We start from the raw sequence: 17,761 nt of genomic DNA on the forward strand, positions 1-17,761 counted from the left end.
TCTCCAGCCTTACCCAGACTGGTTAATAATCTGTTCCTTCAAGAAACCAGTTAGTGCCTTGCTTAAAGAGATAGGCTGTTTGGAAATTCCTAAAGTTGGGGAGACCTATCCCTCCTTTGTCTTTAGACAGTCTAAGTTTATGTGAAATTCTCATTTTTATTACTTAAGTGGCGTTTATCTTTGTTAGAAAACCTTCAGATGGGGACATGGCGAGCATATTAATGAGGTAATTAACGAAGGGGTGTCCTTTTTAGTGACTCACTTCTTCCCCACCAAGAGAAAAGTTTGGGCGCTCATCCAGGTCATTCATTTCCTTGAATAATGTCTTTGTTGCACTGTAAGGTAGTGATGAGGTCATTAGAGAATTCTATTCCAAAGTATTTTGTGCAGCCATTCAACAATGGAAAACTGGAGTTGCCCAAGATATCATTATTTCCACAATTCTTGAGAAGCTTAACTTCGGATTTGTCCTTATTGAGTGTGTATCCCAATATTTCTGAAAGTTCCTGAATTTATGTCATTAGGGTGGTGATGGAGGATGGTGCATTCTCAGTGGTAACAAGAATTTCATCTCAGTATGCAGCTATCTTCACCCTGGTGTCGCCAAATGATACACAGGTAATATCTTTGTTCTCTCTCAGGTGGTATAGGAATTAATCTAATGCCAATAGGAATAGATGTGGTGATGGAGGCAGCCTAGCCTGGTCTCTTATTAGAAAGTGTGATAGAGATAGTGCCTCCTGCTCTAACCTTAGCGACTGGTTTGTGGTAGAGAGCCATAATCCTACGGATCAGGGGCTCCCTGAAATTACATTTCACAAGGGCCGAATTTAAATATTTCCAGTCAACTTTATTGAACGCTTTTTCTGCGTCACATGTGATTGCTACAGTGGCCACTTTGTTATTTTCGTTTTTTTCTAGAATTTGACAGAGTATTCTTGTGTTGTTGCTCAAGAGTCTATTCTTCAGAAAACCCACTTGGGAGGGGTGAATGAGTAGAGAAATGTATTTTTGTAATCTGGCAGAGATCATCGGAGCATATATTTTATTATCCAAATTGATTATTGAGATTGGCCTATAATTTTTGGGGAGCAGAGGGTCCTTACCCTCCTTGGAGATCACCATAATTGTAACCTCCTCAGTCGTACCCATGACCTGGCGAGAGTTGGCAAAGTGTATGTAGAGTCATAAGTGTGGGATAAGTGTTTAGGAGAAGGATTTCAAGCATTGTGCATTATATCCATACGGACCGGGGGCTTTGCCGGTTTAAGTATTTTCAATAGCATCTGTTATTTCTTGTGTTATCGATTCATTAATTGTCTCCCTTTTCACATCTGTCAGTTTGGGCAATTTGACTATATCCAAGTACATTTTGCATTTTTTGGGGTCTAATGTAGTATTATCTTCATAAAGGGACTGGTAAACTTCTTTGAAAGCCTCTGCTCTTTTATTTGGATTAGTTTGTATAGGGCCCTTATCTTTGATGGCATTAATGGCATATTTTTGTAATCTGTTTTCTGAGGTATGATACTAAGTTCTTGCCCGCTTTGTTGGACTCACATAGTCTAGTGCTTTTTTGTTTATTGATCCATGTACTTATAATTTTGTTATATTCATATTTCTTCTTAACGATTTCATTTAAAGTCTGGCTGTCTCTAGTAGTAACTTATTTTTATAGTTCTGTAATTTGTCTCTCATTTGAACAGCATACCATTGGCTTCCATATTCATATTAGATCTATTTTTGAGATTTTCTCCTCTCAATGTTACTCTTAGGTCTTCCCATCTAGTGAAGTCGGAGCAATCATTTTCCTTATTGTCCTTAAAGTTCTCCATTGCGTCTTCGATAAATTGTTTGTTATTTAGCTGTACGGAAATTTCATTGTTAGATTTCTATTGCGTTTGTTTTGGGTCTGGAGAGGGATCCGTAATAGACATTGTTATACAGGATTGGTCTGATATTATTCTTGGTTCAATTTTCGTTTAGTATAACTTCCTAATAGAATGCCCCAAGATTAGTAGGTATTCAATGCATGAATATGAGTTATGGGGGAATTAATAAAAGGTATAATCCCTTTCATCTGGGTTCTGCCTTCTCCATGCATCAACAGAGTCTAATTTATTACTGAGGTTTTTAAGAGCCTTATGCTATTTATTTAGGCGGAATAGACATTGTGAGTTACTGTCTGGCACAGATTCTAATGGTAGGTTAAGGTTAACTGCTAGGATGAGTGTGGCTGCCTCTGGTATCATTTTGAGTTGTGTAGAAAGTACATTCCAATAGAAGGATTATCTTTAGTAGGTGCATAGATGTTGACCACAAACAACGCATTGTTTTTGGAGAGCTTAGAAATAATCCATCTCGCTTGCTTGTCTGAGAGGCTTGATACCATGTCTATTTTCACATTCCCATTAATCGTTACAATACAATTTTTCTTGCTATATCGGAGAATGGATTATTTCTTAGAGATGCCAGTTGTGCGGAATCAACCTTAGTTTCTTGAAGGAGAATATCTCCTTTAAGCTTGTATAAGTAGTCAATAATTTTCCTTTTCTTCATCGGGTGATTGATTTCTTTTACATTTAATGACACGATTTTAATATTTTGCCACAAGTTTGCCAATGGAGGGTCTGTAAAATCATATGGCTCCTATGTGTGTTATTTACATTTGCGAGTAAATTAGTTATTATACAGCTAAGGACAATTCGTTTAAACCAGAATAATATAGCAAGGAACTTGTTAAAACTATTCCAGTGCCTGGTAGATCTCTCAGGTACGATTTTCAGGGTGTGTATTAGTTTCCAGGGTGAAGTGTGAATCATTCGTTTAACAGTATCTTCTCGTGTATATTTCTTATTAATAATGGCAAATAAAATGGATGAAAGAAAATTAAAAAGTAGAGCATAGAAATACTTAATCAAATAAGGTAGTGTAAACTAACAACCTCCCCCTCTTATGGTAACCCCACACATCCTGCCGTCCTAAGTACACAATAGGCGTGGCCATAGCAGGAAGTACCCCTCCTCCAGGGAAACTGAACATCCGCATTAAACAGTAGGTTTTGCATACATTTTCTCAGTAAAGGAGACCCCTTGTTTTCAACATACAAAGTAGCTTTTACCAGTGTGTAACTATAATCACAAAGCCGCTTTTTAAAGTAACCAGTGCCTAGAAGCAAACTCTATGTGATGCACTGTGGTTAAAGATGTAGGTACAAAAAGGCACCTATTCGCCACCAGATTTATAGAGCTGTAACCATCAAAGTATTTATTCAATGCATGCTTAAGCTATACATGAGATCTATGTAAAGCATCATTAGTGAGACGGAGTAATGAGACCATAGTTATGTCCGGGTACATGGTGGTGTTGCTATATAGAAAAATGCAGATATTGAAGATGTAGATTCTCATACCTTATTTGTTGGTATCAGCTCACCTGAATCACATTAAGATACCTATCCATTCTACATAACCGGGTTACACACACTTAATTGGTACTTGTCCTGTGTCAGTCTGGCACTAAAGATTGTATTCGTAAGTTAACAAGTAACACTGTGAGGATGTGAGTAGTAGATCACTGGGCTCAAGTTAAGGTGTTAACAATTAAATCTTGTGAGTGAAGACTTGTGTGACGAAGTAGCCATGCCTGCTTCATCTTTTTCATCCAGCAATTTCCTGAGTGCAGTATGATCATTAAAGATGCCTGAAGTGTCCTGTAATGTTACCCGATAGCTGGTAGTTTCAACAGTAGATTTAGAATTGTCTTGAGCCAAAAATGTTGCCTTTCCATTGTATGTGGTTATGCTTCCTCATGAATGCTAGGATTTGTTCGGCATGTTGGTAGCGAAATGGCTTACATAAAATTGGGCATGGATGAGACTGGTTAGGGATCTTTTCTGTTGGTACTCAATGTGCTCTGGAACATTCTAGACCTTTATCGAAGATTGTCTGTGTTTTGCATGAATCATTTCTCCAAAGAGGAGATGCAAGATCCCTCTGGTCCGCTTTCACCTTCAGGGATACTAAAAATACGGAGGTTCCCCCGTCTGTTCCAGCCTTCGAGTTCCGCTAGGTCCTTAGAGAGTGCTTGCGAGGAGTTATTTAGCGAGGTTACTAATTCTATGTCAGGACCCGGAGGCTCAGATTATGCTTTCTCTTCCATTTATTTTGCTCAGCAGCCTTATGAAAACATATTTTGTTCAAAGACTACAAATCCCAAGAGTCTTTGCGATAGATCAACAACACAACCATAGTCGGTCCTCTATATCCAACATCCAGGAAAAGCACTGCCTCTTTCTTTACTGCTCAGAAGCCAGATGCATGCTTTTCCTTCATATCATATTGGATATCTTTGCCAAATTAATACTGTTGTTTCATAGTCTGGTGGTGTACACATGGGATTGTACTTTTCCCTTTGCTTAATTTAGACCGTTGCTTATACTTTGGTGTGTAGGGGTTTTTCTTTCCCTGCCTACTCCAGGCCTTCCTTAAGAGGAGCCTGGACACTCTGGACCTTCAGGACGATTCCCGGCATAGTTATACTCCTGAAGACTATTCCTGCTTGCGTTGGGGAGCAGATAATACCAGGGAAGAGTCAGATAACCCAAATGGGGGCTTGGACGACGAACCAGGTCTGAGCAGACCCTAGTGACCGGAAGGTAGCGCCAAGAAACCCAGGCAGGAGGATAAGAGTGATAAGGACTCCGCAGAGATGTCGGGTTTCTTGAACCCGCAAGATATTTACCATCCCCACTCAGCAGACTGGTTTCCTGCGTTCAACATGGCGCAATATGTGGCCAGCCGCATTAAGAAACCTATTGACCAGGAGGTCATGGGGCGTCTGAGGGCCTCCGAACCTCCTTAGCGAACAAAGTAGCTCGTACCCCAGACATTGACACCAGGATGGCAACATTTGTAACAAAATTTGTTTAAGACCCTAAGAAGGGCCTGGACCAGAACAAGGTCTTTGTATGTTCTGGGACCTCGGGCCAAGATCCTAGATATGGCAGAGGATGCCATGGCGTCGGGCCATATGATCGTCCACAGAATTTTGTCAGGTTGGGCTCAACGGGCCCTGTGTTTCTTAGGCAGTACCAACTGTGCCTTGTCAATGGAGCACAGATGCTCCTTGTTAATTAATACTAAGCTCAGAGTGGGGAGTTGACCACCAGAGAAGCCGGCCCGGTAGCCAATTGAGGTCTTTTCAGATAACCCTTCATCAAGGAGCTCTCAACGCTTCGTTAACACCTTTTTGTTGCTAGGCAAAGCCCGGCAATCCATCAAAAAGGTGTTTAACCAAATGTTTTTTGGAGAGGCCGGAAGAGGTAGGGGGCGCTCCTCTGGCGGGGCATATACTTCCATCCCCCAGAAACTTCAGGTGGGACACTCCATGCAGTGGCAAGACCACAATAAATTTGGAGTGTTTACCCCTCAAGTGGGTCGTGGCACAGGACGTAGCAGTAAAGAAACCTTCGGAGGAGCCAGCAACGCGCCAGGCGGCACCAACGGTAAGAGATATCCCTTCTTCCCTACTAGGGGTAGGGGGACGGCTGCAGTGGTTCAGTCGTAATTGTGCATCCATAACAATGGACGCTTGGGTACTTCACATAGTTTTAAGGGACAGCCCGACAGCACTCACCCCAGTCTTTTGGTGTTCTCAAGAAGGGATGCAGGTGGTAAACCAAGAGGTGTCAGAGCACCTAACAAAAGGGGTGATTTACCTGTACGAGCCTTCATCCCATAGGTTTCTTGAGCAATATTTTCCTAGTAGAAAAGAAGGACCAGGGATTCCGACTGGTCATAAATCTGAAAGATTTCAAACGATGGGCGGTGTATCGCCACTTCAAAATTAAGTGAATTCATCTTCTACAGGATGTTCTGTTGCACGACGATTGGTTGGTACGGCTCAATCTACTGGACGCCTACCTCGCCATTCCGATTTTTTCTCCCCACAGGCGATTCCTTCAGTTCGAGTGGTACAACCACATTTTCGAGTTCACATGCCTACCATTCAGCCTGTCGTCTACACCCTGGTGCTTCACCAAGGTGCTCCAACCAGCCATGGAATTGCTTTGTGCACTGGAAGTTCGTCTAATAGTATACCTAGACGACATTCTCCAAATACACCAGGAAAAATCCACTTTAGTCTTTCAACTTCAGATTATCCAAAATCTTCTGCTGGGATTAGAGTTCATATTGAGTGCTCAAAACCCGGAAGTTATTTAGGCTCAACAAATAATTTTCTTGGGGTTCGAAGTCTCGCCTGCCCCAGAAGATGTTACTTCTGATTGGTAGGGAATTGCGCAAAACATTGAACAATGAACATTTCCCTTCGTTATTTCTCCAAGGTTGTAGGCCTCCAGTCCACGTTGATCCAAGCAATCTTACCAGGGCCATTGCACTCTCAGGTCGTGCAGCACCTCTGGAGATGTCTATAATATGCCCAGGAAGTCTCCCCGTCACCGGAGGCCCAGACAGAATTTTGGTGGTGGCTTGATCACATGCAGGCCTGGAATGGCAGAGCCATCTTCGGCCATCAGAACTTGGTTATCAAGTCCCAAGCCAGTTGGCAGGGGTAGGGCGCACGCTGTGGAGATATTAGCTCAGGAGGACAGTGGTCAGAGTGTGAGGAGGCCCTGCACATCAATTGCCTGGAACTCCTCGCAGGCTCCTTTGTGCTGAGGAGTCTAGCAATTAACAAGGTTTCTTGTGCCATACTGCTGAAGATGAACAACATCTCAGCAGTGAGGTATATAAACTGCCTAAGTGGCACCAAGTCCAAGGTACTGGCAGATTTAGCCAGAGACTTTTGGAAATATCGTATGGGGCATAAGTTGTCGGTGACCGAAGATTACCTACCGGGGAGACTCAACCAGTCTGCAGATTGGCATTCCAGGCATCTGAAGGATTACAGTGCATGGAAGCTGGGTCCCTCTCTGTTCCAGAGAATCATGGATCATTGGGGTTCTTGCCAGGTGGATCTTTTTGCCTTGAGGCTCAACCACCAGCTGCCCCGTTTTTTCAGTTGGCGTCCATATCCTCTGGTGGAGGCAACAGCTGCTTTTCTCCAGGGTTGGAGTCCATTTCGGTGGTATGCGTTAGCTCCATTCTAAATGATAGCCAGACTTACAGCGGTGGTCAGGCATCAGAAGGCGGAGGTGATCTTTGTGACACCGCTCTGTAGGTCGCAAGTATGGAATCCAGTTCTGTTGGAATCTACTATGGATTTTCAAATCCAGCTTCTAGTCAGCTTCTGACGGACCCTCGTGGCAACTTAAACCAGCTGGTTCAGGATGAAACTCTTCAGCTGATGAGTTGGAGGATTACAGGCGACATTGGGAAGACCCGGACCTTTTGACGCAAGCTTGATCCCTCATCAGAAGAGCTTGATCAAATTCTACCGTCAGGAGATATGTTTCGGCGTGGAGTAGATGGTTACACTGGTGTATGCCATGGAGGCAGATGTAGTGCACGTTTTCAATTTCCTATCGGAGTTGGTCGACAAGGTGTTGGCTTACCGCACTATCAATATTTGCAGATTGGCAATTTCGGCAGGTCATGTTCCTTTTCGTGACGTCCCGTTAGGAGACCATCGTCTTTTGAGGGGTATTCGGTTATCCTTCCCACCAGAACTGAAATATCCCTCTCTGTGGGATGTTAGTGTTGTACTTGGATTGCCAATGAAACCATGATCAGGTTATATAGGCCACAGGGGGTGGCGCAACTATTCATTTACCTCACAAAGCCTTTCAAGCTGGTCTCTACACCGACTATTACCCGCTGGGTGAGATGGGTCTTGCAGGAAGCAGGGATTGATAAGCAGGGATTGATAAACCTCCTTTGTGGTCTACTCTACTAGTGGTGCTTTGGCCTCCAAGGCGTTTACCTTAGGGGGCCGCCTGGAGGATATCCTCAGAGCGGCTGATTGGTCTTCAGAGTCAACTTTCAAGACCTTTTATTTCAAACCAATGACTGGTATGTCTTTACTGGTTGTTAACCAGCTTTAGACTAGCATAATCTGAGCCTCCAGGTCCTGACATAGAATATAACATTTCTTGCTGACGTGAAGGAAAGTTTCATTTCTATTAAGGACACAGAGGTGAGGATCATCCCTCCAGATTGGATGCAGTCTCCTACCCTCCCTGTAGTCTCAGAGGTTGGATAAGTATATTGGGTTAAGAACATTATAAGAACCTTCACAATGACTTATACGTTATGTTGGCTTAAAACATTGCTGTTTAAAATGCCTTTAATGCTTGACGCTTCATTGATCATGAATCTCTGACTTTGTTACAATAGGTTAAAGGTGGTACTTTGTTTTACACATATTTGTTATTTGCTTTTTTATCGAGGATGTCTTGTGTTTTTCTGTAGGATTGGGCCAGAAACAAGAATTCTGAGAGGAAAACGGAGTTGGTGATGCCTCGCTCGAAGAAAGAGGGAGTGCTTTCCTTGGTGTTGGATCTATAGGAATGACTCTATGGTTGTGTTGTTGATCTATCGCAATGACTCTTGGGATTTGTTGTCTTTGCATTAAATATGTTGTTTTCGTAAGGCTGCTGAGCAAAATAAATGGAAGAGAAAGCATAATCCTCGCCTCCGTGTCCTTAATTGAATTGAAACTTTCCTTCATGTTAGCTAGGAAATGTTATATTCTGCTTTCGGTCTCAGCGATCTTGGTATTGATTACATTAATGATCTGGCGGATGGCACAGATCTCATTCTGCATTGCATCAGCATGGTCCTTAGTAGACTTAGCCAAGTCGTGGACATCTGCCAGTTTTTTTAGAATCATATCCATTGCAGCATTAATATCATTCTTGCTCTTGACTGGTGAGTCTGGGTTCGGTGGGTCTGTCTTGGCTCTTTTCAGACTCGCTTTATTCTTCTGTTCTGTGTCGATCAAGTATTCCATTGAGGCAAAATGATATTCTATCCCAGTCGTTGTATTGCTTGGTCGGACAGGCCTGGGTGGATTTCAGCTTGGTAGATACTGTGAGTAGTGACTTGTATGGAGGATCACCAATCTTAGTTTGTGTCTGGTATTAACTGACTTCGATCAAACTAATCCACTTTTAGGACAGCTAGGAACGGAATTCAGAGCTTATTTATGGTCGACCACTCAAAGAGCACCTACTGTGCTGATGTGCATTGGCATGTATTTCGAAGAGGTATTGCAGTGTGGCCTAAACTGCAGGACAGACTTGCAAAAGGTCACAATCCCCAGCTTTCGTGGCAATGTAATGGATTGTACCAAAAGTTTGGCGCAAGGCTATCCAGAGCACAGGCTGGCATTTAGAATGAAAATAGTGAGCTGACTACTCTTAAACTGCTGGGGCACTCCATTAAAGACTCCTGCATCTTTGCTTAGAATGACAAAGTACAATATCAGCATAACAAGTGCTAGTTGTAGTGAGGTACAACGCTGATATGCTCTTTACCTGGCGAGCAATTGCAGTTTGCTGCAAGTGTGCACTTCTAAGTGAGCAGATTCAACTAAGTGGACTGTCTCTGTGGTGCCCAGCCTAGCGTATCGGGCGCTGAGTTGATTTAGGGAGTTGTGCAGCTGGCATTTTTCAGGGTAACCGTCAAAAGAGGTGCGCTCTACAGGCTCAGCTTCAAGATTTCCACAGAGGCAATTGTAGAATCTGGTCTGATGGGCGAGTGGCAGCTGCATGGCTTGCTTTATTTCTTGTACACGGCTGTTACTCTGTTTCGGGTGCTCATTGAGAACAGGAAGGAACAAACTGACGTATTGCAACACTACATGCTTAATGTATGGTTAGCAGGAATGGACAAGTAGTAAGGTAACAAAATGCCCACACAGTAATTAGTTTGCAAAGATGCCTAAACATAATTTACCCCATCAAGTGGTGTTTGATCGCCAAAGCAAACACAAGGAGATGATGGACCGAGCACTGAAAGTTTTCAGACACTCGCCCCAGTCACAAATCTGGGTTGAATCCATCATTGTTCTTTAGCTCACTTCGCCACCCCAGTGCAGACCCAGCGGTGTGCAAATCCGTCTTGACCCTGTCCCTCATGGGAACAGTCCAGCCCGAACTGCCAAGCCAGGCTTCTCTGGACTGTAAACAAGCATCCTGGGACCAGTTTCAGGGTAACACCCCCTCATCAGCCAGGCTAGCTGATCGCCAAGGCAGCTTGTATATGGTTGTTGCACAGTGTTCGCTTACAGGGCTGCGGTGTGCAACTTATTCACTCGGCCGCCATTTTGATAATACTGCTGATCACTTTTCTACTTTCGATGGCCATGCACCGCGATATTCACTTGGGTGGCCCAAACATAACCCGGATCAATTAGCCCGCTTGGGCTGTGAGTCCATCATGGATTGCAGCTCAGGCTGGGTAGATGGCAGACGTCACACTCCGCTGTGGTTCAATGGCTGCATAGGCGAGGTAGGTGGGCCACATTCCTTGGGCCCAGCTGTGTGCTTTCCGCGGCATAGATTGTGGATTATGGCTCCAGGAGCTATGTCGCATTATGTGCTATGTCGCAGGTTATGTCGCATTATTGGAAATTAGCCCTCTGCAATATAGGTGCCAGCGTGTAGCTAGATGGCTACTTGTAATTGCACAGGGGTGTCTGCTGTGGCTTGTGTCCTTCATAGTAGTTTTGGAGCTGCTGTTTTGGTTTCCGGCAGACTGGGCCTTGCGGTGGCAAGTAGCTTACTTCTGTTGCATTACAATGTTTTTATGCACCAGTCTAAGAGGATTGATAGCCCCTACTTAATTATTTTAGATGGCCGGCATTGTTCAAGTCCTTGAAGTTACATAGCTGACATGCTCCAGGGCGACTCTGACCCTTGTGGCAGTATTAAGAGGACCGGGTAGGGCCGCATGGCAGCCGGTAGTGATGTCTTAGGTGACGGCTAATCACATGCTGGAAGGTGTCACTTTATTCACTTTCTCATCAATTCCATCTTTAGTTCGAGGAGAACACCAGGAATACAGAAATCTTATTACATGAAAGTTTCCCTAGAGTGGAGCTGCAGGCTTGCGCCACCATCTTCCTTGCTCTCCAAGCTGCGCTCAGTATGCTATAAAAATTCGAAACAGTTTAGACTGGGGCATTTAACACAAAGCCTAAACCGTTATTTCAAACAATTTTTTAAAAATTGAGTTTAGAATAAAAATAATTTTATTTCACTAATGACAATTTTGGATTTCTTAGTAGAATCCCCTATTAAGAGAGTGGTACCCCACCGCTGCATCACCAATGTAGCTAGCTGGTCTTCATACAGTATACCAAAATTAGGCATATTGTGTAGAGAGTCCGTGTTTCCCTTATGAGTGAACAGGGGCTTGCATTAACTATACTAAGATGCTCTTTTTGTGTTAGTGTGGTTGATCAACCTTTGGCTTATCAATGAGTAGTGTTAGACATGTGTTGCATGCACACAGTCAATAAATGAAACGCACTCAGTAGGGAGATCCACACCAATGTAGAAGTATAAAACCTATCTTGGTTATTTTTGACACCAAGAACTTCGTTATTAGGTAAGTATTTTTTTAAATGGCTGTTTTGCAGAAAACCATTAAATACACTTGCATTGCCTATAACGCTGTAATGTTATCCTATGGGGAAAACCACATGTACTGCATACGGGTACTTAGCAGTGACCTACAGGACCAGTCTTAAGGTAAGTAGGGGTCAAGGTCCAAGTCAGCACCAACAGGTCACCTCGATAGGCTCTAGGGCTTCCGGGTGCAGAGATGCTTTTCGGTGTCATGTGCCCTGTTGGTTTCAGTGGGAGGTGGTCATGGGAAAAAAGAGACGGCAAGCTGGGACTGGGGTACTAGTGTGAGTGAACCCACAAGGAGGCTCAGTCCTTGAGATGCTCGGGTACTTAGGGACACCGTTGGTCCATTTCTCCTCCAGCTGTAGGGTTCGGGTGCAGTGGTGTCTTTAGTCTTTTCCCACCTGTCCTGCTGCCAAGTGGGCACAGGGCATGGGGTTGGCACTTCCCCTATCTGGGGAAGCTGTGATCACATGTCAGACAGCAGAGGCCTTTGAAGCCTCCTGCCTTGATATGCTGATAACTTAGCCATCCCGCTTGGAGGAGGAGACAACACCTCCGGCCAGAGCAAGCATTGTTTCTGCCCTCAGAGCATAGGCTCTCACCTGCAGGTGGGGTCTGAAACCTGTCTGGTGGCAGGCTGGTCAACACCAGTCAGCCAGCACACTAGAGCAGGGTTCTCCAAACCGGTCCTGGAGGGTCGGATCCATGCCAGATTTTTAAAATAACTACATGTATCTAAATGGGGATATACAAAAAATCTGGCATGGATCCGCCCTCCAGGACCGGTTTGGAGAACCCTGCACTAGAGGATGGTAGATTTTCAGGGGGCACTTCTAAGGTGCCCTCTGGGTGCATTTATTCATAAATCATCACTGGAATCAGTGTGGGTTTGTTAATACAAGGTGTTTGATACTAAATACCAGATTTCAGTGAATCCACCATGTAGCTGGGGAACCCGTTTTTGCCAGTGTCCAGCACATGTACTTAAAATAGATTCCCTCTTCACTTGTGATATTTAAGAATTGACTTAGACAGCACAGGGGCATATCTGCTCATGCAGATATGTCCACACATATGTAGTATTGTGCACCCTGCCTTAGGGCTTTAAGGCATCCTGTAGGGGTGGCTTACCTATACTCCTTGCAGTGTCTGCAGGCATGGTCATGTTTTCACTTTTATATGCACCAAAACACACAGCCTGCAATGGCATTTTGCATGTTGGTACTGGAGGTTGGGGTCCCTTGGGGTGGCACAATACATGCTGCAGCGCTTGTGGATCCTCTTTAACCTCCCAGCCCTAGGTACCTGGGGTACCAGGGACTTACAGGGGGTGCTAACGGTATTGCCAATTGGGGGAACAATCGTACAGTTTAAGCAAAGACCTGGCACTGAGGACCTGGATAGCAGGAACCCAGTGCACTTCTGTCAAAATTGCATCTGATACCAGGCAATAAGTGGGGGTGACCATGTCAAAAAGGGGGAACTTTCCTACACTGTCAGGCATGGAGTACCTGGACTTCATTAATTTGAAGGGAGCAATATTAAAACTTCACTAGGAAATGTGCTCTTAGATAGTGAGTATCTGCACCACTAGGAAATGTGCTCTTAGATAGTGAGTATCTGCACCGATATTTCCATTCAAAACTCTGTTGAAAATGATATTGCTGCACTGTGGGATCTTTTACAGCCCTAAATTCTTGAACGATTCTACACTGGCTGCATGTACTGAGATTACTTTAACATAGATGTAATATTGCATGGGACGCCAATGACCAATTTTTCCTAAGTTGATTAGCTTTCTTTAACAGTTAATCGCAGACTGGATTTCTTTATGGAATTAACAAACACCTTTATCATAGTAGCCTTTTAAAACTGCACTTCAGTATCATAGCTGCAAAGGAGGGTTAAAATGTGAAGTGTGAAAGAACTAGTATGCCTACTTTGTATACAGAAGTAAAAGTCCTATTCCTTTAAGGGTTACAGGAGATTCCTCTACCAACCTGAACTGTATTGGCAGTTTGCCTCACCCAGTCAGCTCTATTTGTTCAGCTCCCATTGAGTTTATCTATTTTTTCCCTCTAAATACATTTTATGAGACATTTAGCTTTCATTCAATGTTTTACAGAAATCCCTGTCATGTGGAATATTGTGCACCACTATTTGGACCATTTTTCCTCACTGAATGCTTTCTCTGTTTGAGAAGTGTCCCTCTGGTGGGAGTAAGAGACCTGCTACAACCTCCACTCCCCCCACAAGGTCTGTGTGCTATGCTTTACTCCATCCCATACTGTAATAGACTGCAGACTAGCAAAAAAGAACTCTCAGACAGAGAGGCCATCTGGTTTCGAGGGATGCTTCAGAACATGAAGACCGAGAAAGAAAAGGAAAAGGCAGGATGATGTAGCCTCCCAGGTATCTCCTGCTAAAAAAAAAAGGCACACTTTAGTAAGGACACTGTTAGAAACGGGGATTCCCGGTAGGCTAGGGCACGCGCCAGAGCCAGGCAGAAACCCTTGGTCTAGTCAGGGCGAGAGAGCTACACCCTGGGGATAACCCCTGCTCACCCCCTTTGTAGCTTTGCACGAGCAGTCAGGCTTATCTCAGAGGCAATGTGTAAAGCGTTTGCGCAACACACACACACACACACACACACACACACACACGCACACACACAGGCACACACACAGGCACACACACAGGCACACACACGCACACACGCACGCACACACACAGGCACACACACAGGCACACACACAGGCACACACACCCGCACACACACCCGCACACACACCGGCACACACTAGGCACACACTAGGCACACACACACACACACCAGCCACACACTAGGCACACCACAAAAGAGACTCCACACAAGGATTTATAAAAATAGCCTTTGTATTATAAAACACATTAGAATCACAATCACAGATGTAGACACTGTGCCAACTGGCACCAGGTAGCAATTTACGGGGGACTATGTACAAGGCAGCGATAATCGGGTCGCTGCCAGAACCATCACAAGCACAAGGAATACATTTAAAACAGCCAGTAATAACAACCAGTAGCTATTGGTAAAATAGTGAACTGAGCATTATCATGTTGGTCATAAATCACATTAGCATGAACCCATTAGCTCAGGCATAGAATGAAAGCATCATAGCAGGACATTAGATCAGGCATACGCTTAGAACATTATACCCTGGCGTTAGGCCTCCTTAGTGCATAAATGCAACATCACTAGGGTAAAAAGACATTATGCGTAACCATATTAGGATGGGCATAAATCATGACAATGAGAGCTTCATCATTAGCATAAAAGCATTAGGCATAAACCTCAGGCATTACGTATACCTATTTAGATCAGGCCTAAACCCAGAACATCATATTAGGCACCTCATTTGGCATAAAAACACATTATGCATCCATCATAGCATCATCCGGTACATCATGCCCCAATCAGCAGTGGAAACATTAGGGGGAAGCTGTGCACATTATAAATGCCCCCCAACATTGCAGATTAGCCTTTGGCGCCACTGCGCCTGGGGAGCCCCACTCGAGGACTCTCTAAAAAGGAATGCCCACGATGCAGCTGCCTACTCTTGCGGCGCAGCTGTGGCAATGAAAACAGTACGAGTCAAGTTGGAGCCCCCCCTCTGGGACTCGGTAATCAAAAATTCCCCCACTGGGATTTTAGAAACAGTATCATGCCAAACGTTGCAGCGCCAGCTCCTGCGGTGCCGCTGTACAAATTAACATGTGGCGCTATGGTGCCTGAGGAGCCCCTACCCTCTTGGGTTAAAGAAAAACTGTTGCCCACAGGAAAAGCAATGTTGCAGCGGCCCGCAACTGCGGCGCCGCTGTGCAGCCCAAGAGACACTGGCCCTTCTGGGGCCCCGCTCGGTGGGTGCTATACACAAATATGGTCCCCAGGGGAAATAGCGCTGTCTCTGAGGCTCTCTACATACAAATTTGTCCCAAACGTTGGGGCGGCCCGCTCTCCCGCAGGACCGCTCAAGAAGGACAGGCACCGGCGTTGCAACTCACCACTGCGGCCCGGGAGAACACCACCGAAGGAAAAAAGAGAAGAGGCCCAGCCCCACTCACCACTCCTTGGGGCTGAGCGAAGTGGTCAGCCGCCGTCCGTTGCCACCAGTATCCAGCGATCTCTGCTGCCAACGTTGGAGCAGCCCGCTGTCCTGCGGGACCGCTCAACACTGCGCCCTCCTGAAGCTGCCCACTCCCCTGGGGCTTCCCCTGGGGCTTCCTCTGGACTCTGCTGGCCACTCACACTTGTGGGGCTCTCACCGGCATGGGAGCCCCGTCTCCAGTCAGCTGCTCCGGAGTTCCGACTCCTTCCTCTGGGAGTCTCCGACATTCCTCCTGCTTTTGCCGCTGTCGGGGGCTCTCCTCAGTGCATGGAACCCCCGCTCGGGACTCTGCAGTTCTCTGGTTCCAGGGCAGGCTCTGCCCACAGCCTGCCTGACTTCCGCTTCTTCCTGTGCTCCTGTCTCTGGTGCCAATCAGCACGGCTCCCCTGACGTCACGAGGGAAGCCCTCGCTGTCCTTCTCGCTGCTCGGGCTAAGGTGGGGATTCGTTGGGTGGGCACCCGCTTTCAAATAAAAACAATTGCGGTGTGGGCACCTGCCCGAATGCATACAACGCGGGGTAGGCTCCCGTGAATGAATTAGGCTGAAAACGCGGGGTGGGCACCCGCGAGAAAATTGAGCAGAAATGCGGGGTGGGCTCCCGCTAGTTTCAGGAGTGAAAGGGGGTAATCCCACACGCCAGGATTCCCTCTCGCCACGTTGGCAGCACAGCACTGCAGGTCACCAGCTCCCCTTATTTAAAACTACAAGCAGAGAGCAAAGTCCTCTGGGGCAGGAGTCCAATTGTAGCGCCCACGAGGCGCTAGGAAATAGGCACAGGCTGGGCAAAGGTCAGCAGGGAGTAGGGCAGCTCAGCCCAACGAAGTAGCAGTTCCTAAGAACAGTCTAACTTAGCAAGGTGGCAATCCTCCCGGCGCAGCAGTCTTTACACCAGCAGGGTCTCTTCCTGGGTCCTGTAGAAGGCAGAGAGGCAAAGTTGGGCACAGGGGCCAGCACGCAGGTTCCCACGGCGGTTCCACCTGGCAGTGTGTCCCCTCCACGTCAGCACAAGCACAACAACACATGGGCTTACAGCCCCTGTATTTATACACCTCCCTGCCCTGCGTCTGGAAGGGGGTAGAAGCTTCTGGAAGGGTCTGGGGGTAGGGGTTTCTGGAAGGGTCTTGGAAGTTCCAGCCCCAACTGGCACTGGGAGAGGTGTTAGTAGGGGGCGAGCTAGACCTGTACAGGGCAGGCACTGACCTAGTCATGAACAGGAGATTTCTCCGCCCACTACTCCAGTTGCAGACCTCCTGCTCAGCCTGACCCTGCCTCCCTGGAGCCACCCACTTCTCTTTGGGCGAATTACCATAGAAACACAGATTCTTACAAACATACACATATGGACTCACCAATTTCAAATCAAAACATGGAAGCAATATAAAGTATATCTAAAAAAAGCAGTGAAAACACTATAATAAAAGTAAATCTGCACAGTTTATTAGCATACACTATACTTTGTTAAAAATGGGAAACCTATACAAAACGGAACACTATAAAAGATATAAATCCAACATTCCTATAAAAAAGGAGGTACAAGTGAAGGACTAAATTCCAGCAAAAACTCAGAATTTTCCTTAGTTTGTCTTTCTCGTATTACTCCTTGTGCATCGACGCGTTTCGGCGGTCGTTTAATATTTAACCACCTTCATCAGGACAATTACAATAAGTGTTTCCCAATGGTTCTCAATTGTTCTATATCACTCAGTAAAAGATCAGGGGTACTCTACCTCCTTCTCAGTCTCAATAGATATTCGTCCAGCGAAATATCTCTTCAAAATTAAAATCGTGTTCTCCTCCTAATATGTCTTGATAGTAATAAGAGGGCTGCAACACCTGTAATCTGCGTCGTTAGAAGCTTCGTAACTGGCAAAAATGTGCTTACATAAATATCAATAAAAAATTATCGAGCCACGCAGGATCAGGGAACCAAAGGTGACACGTTTTGCCGTTTCCAGCTTCGTCTGCCAGCACGCGGGACGCTTTTGCCTGAGCGCCGATAGGGAGTGCACGCTGGTAAAATCACGTGTCAACTTTCGTTCCCTGATCCTGGTGTTGCCAATCAGCAATGTGGGG

At 45.5% G+C, this 17,761-nt stretch overlaps 1 protein-coding gene across 1 annotated transcript in view; it reads left to right on the forward strand.

Annotated features, from left to right (window-relative positions):
• Positions 1-17,761, forward strand: part of TBP (TATA-box binding protein) — a 285,823-nt gene that overhangs the window by 139,220 nt on the left and 128,842 nt on the right. The window lies entirely within an intron of this gene.

This window comes from Lissotriton vulgaris, chromosome 6 (assembly GCF_964263255.1).
Source record: "Lissotriton vulgaris chromosome 6, aLisVul1.2, whole genome shotgun sequence".
NCBI classification, from domain to species: domain Eukaryota; kingdom Metazoa; phylum Chordata; class Amphibia; order Caudata; family Salamandridae; genus Lissotriton; species Lissotriton vulgaris.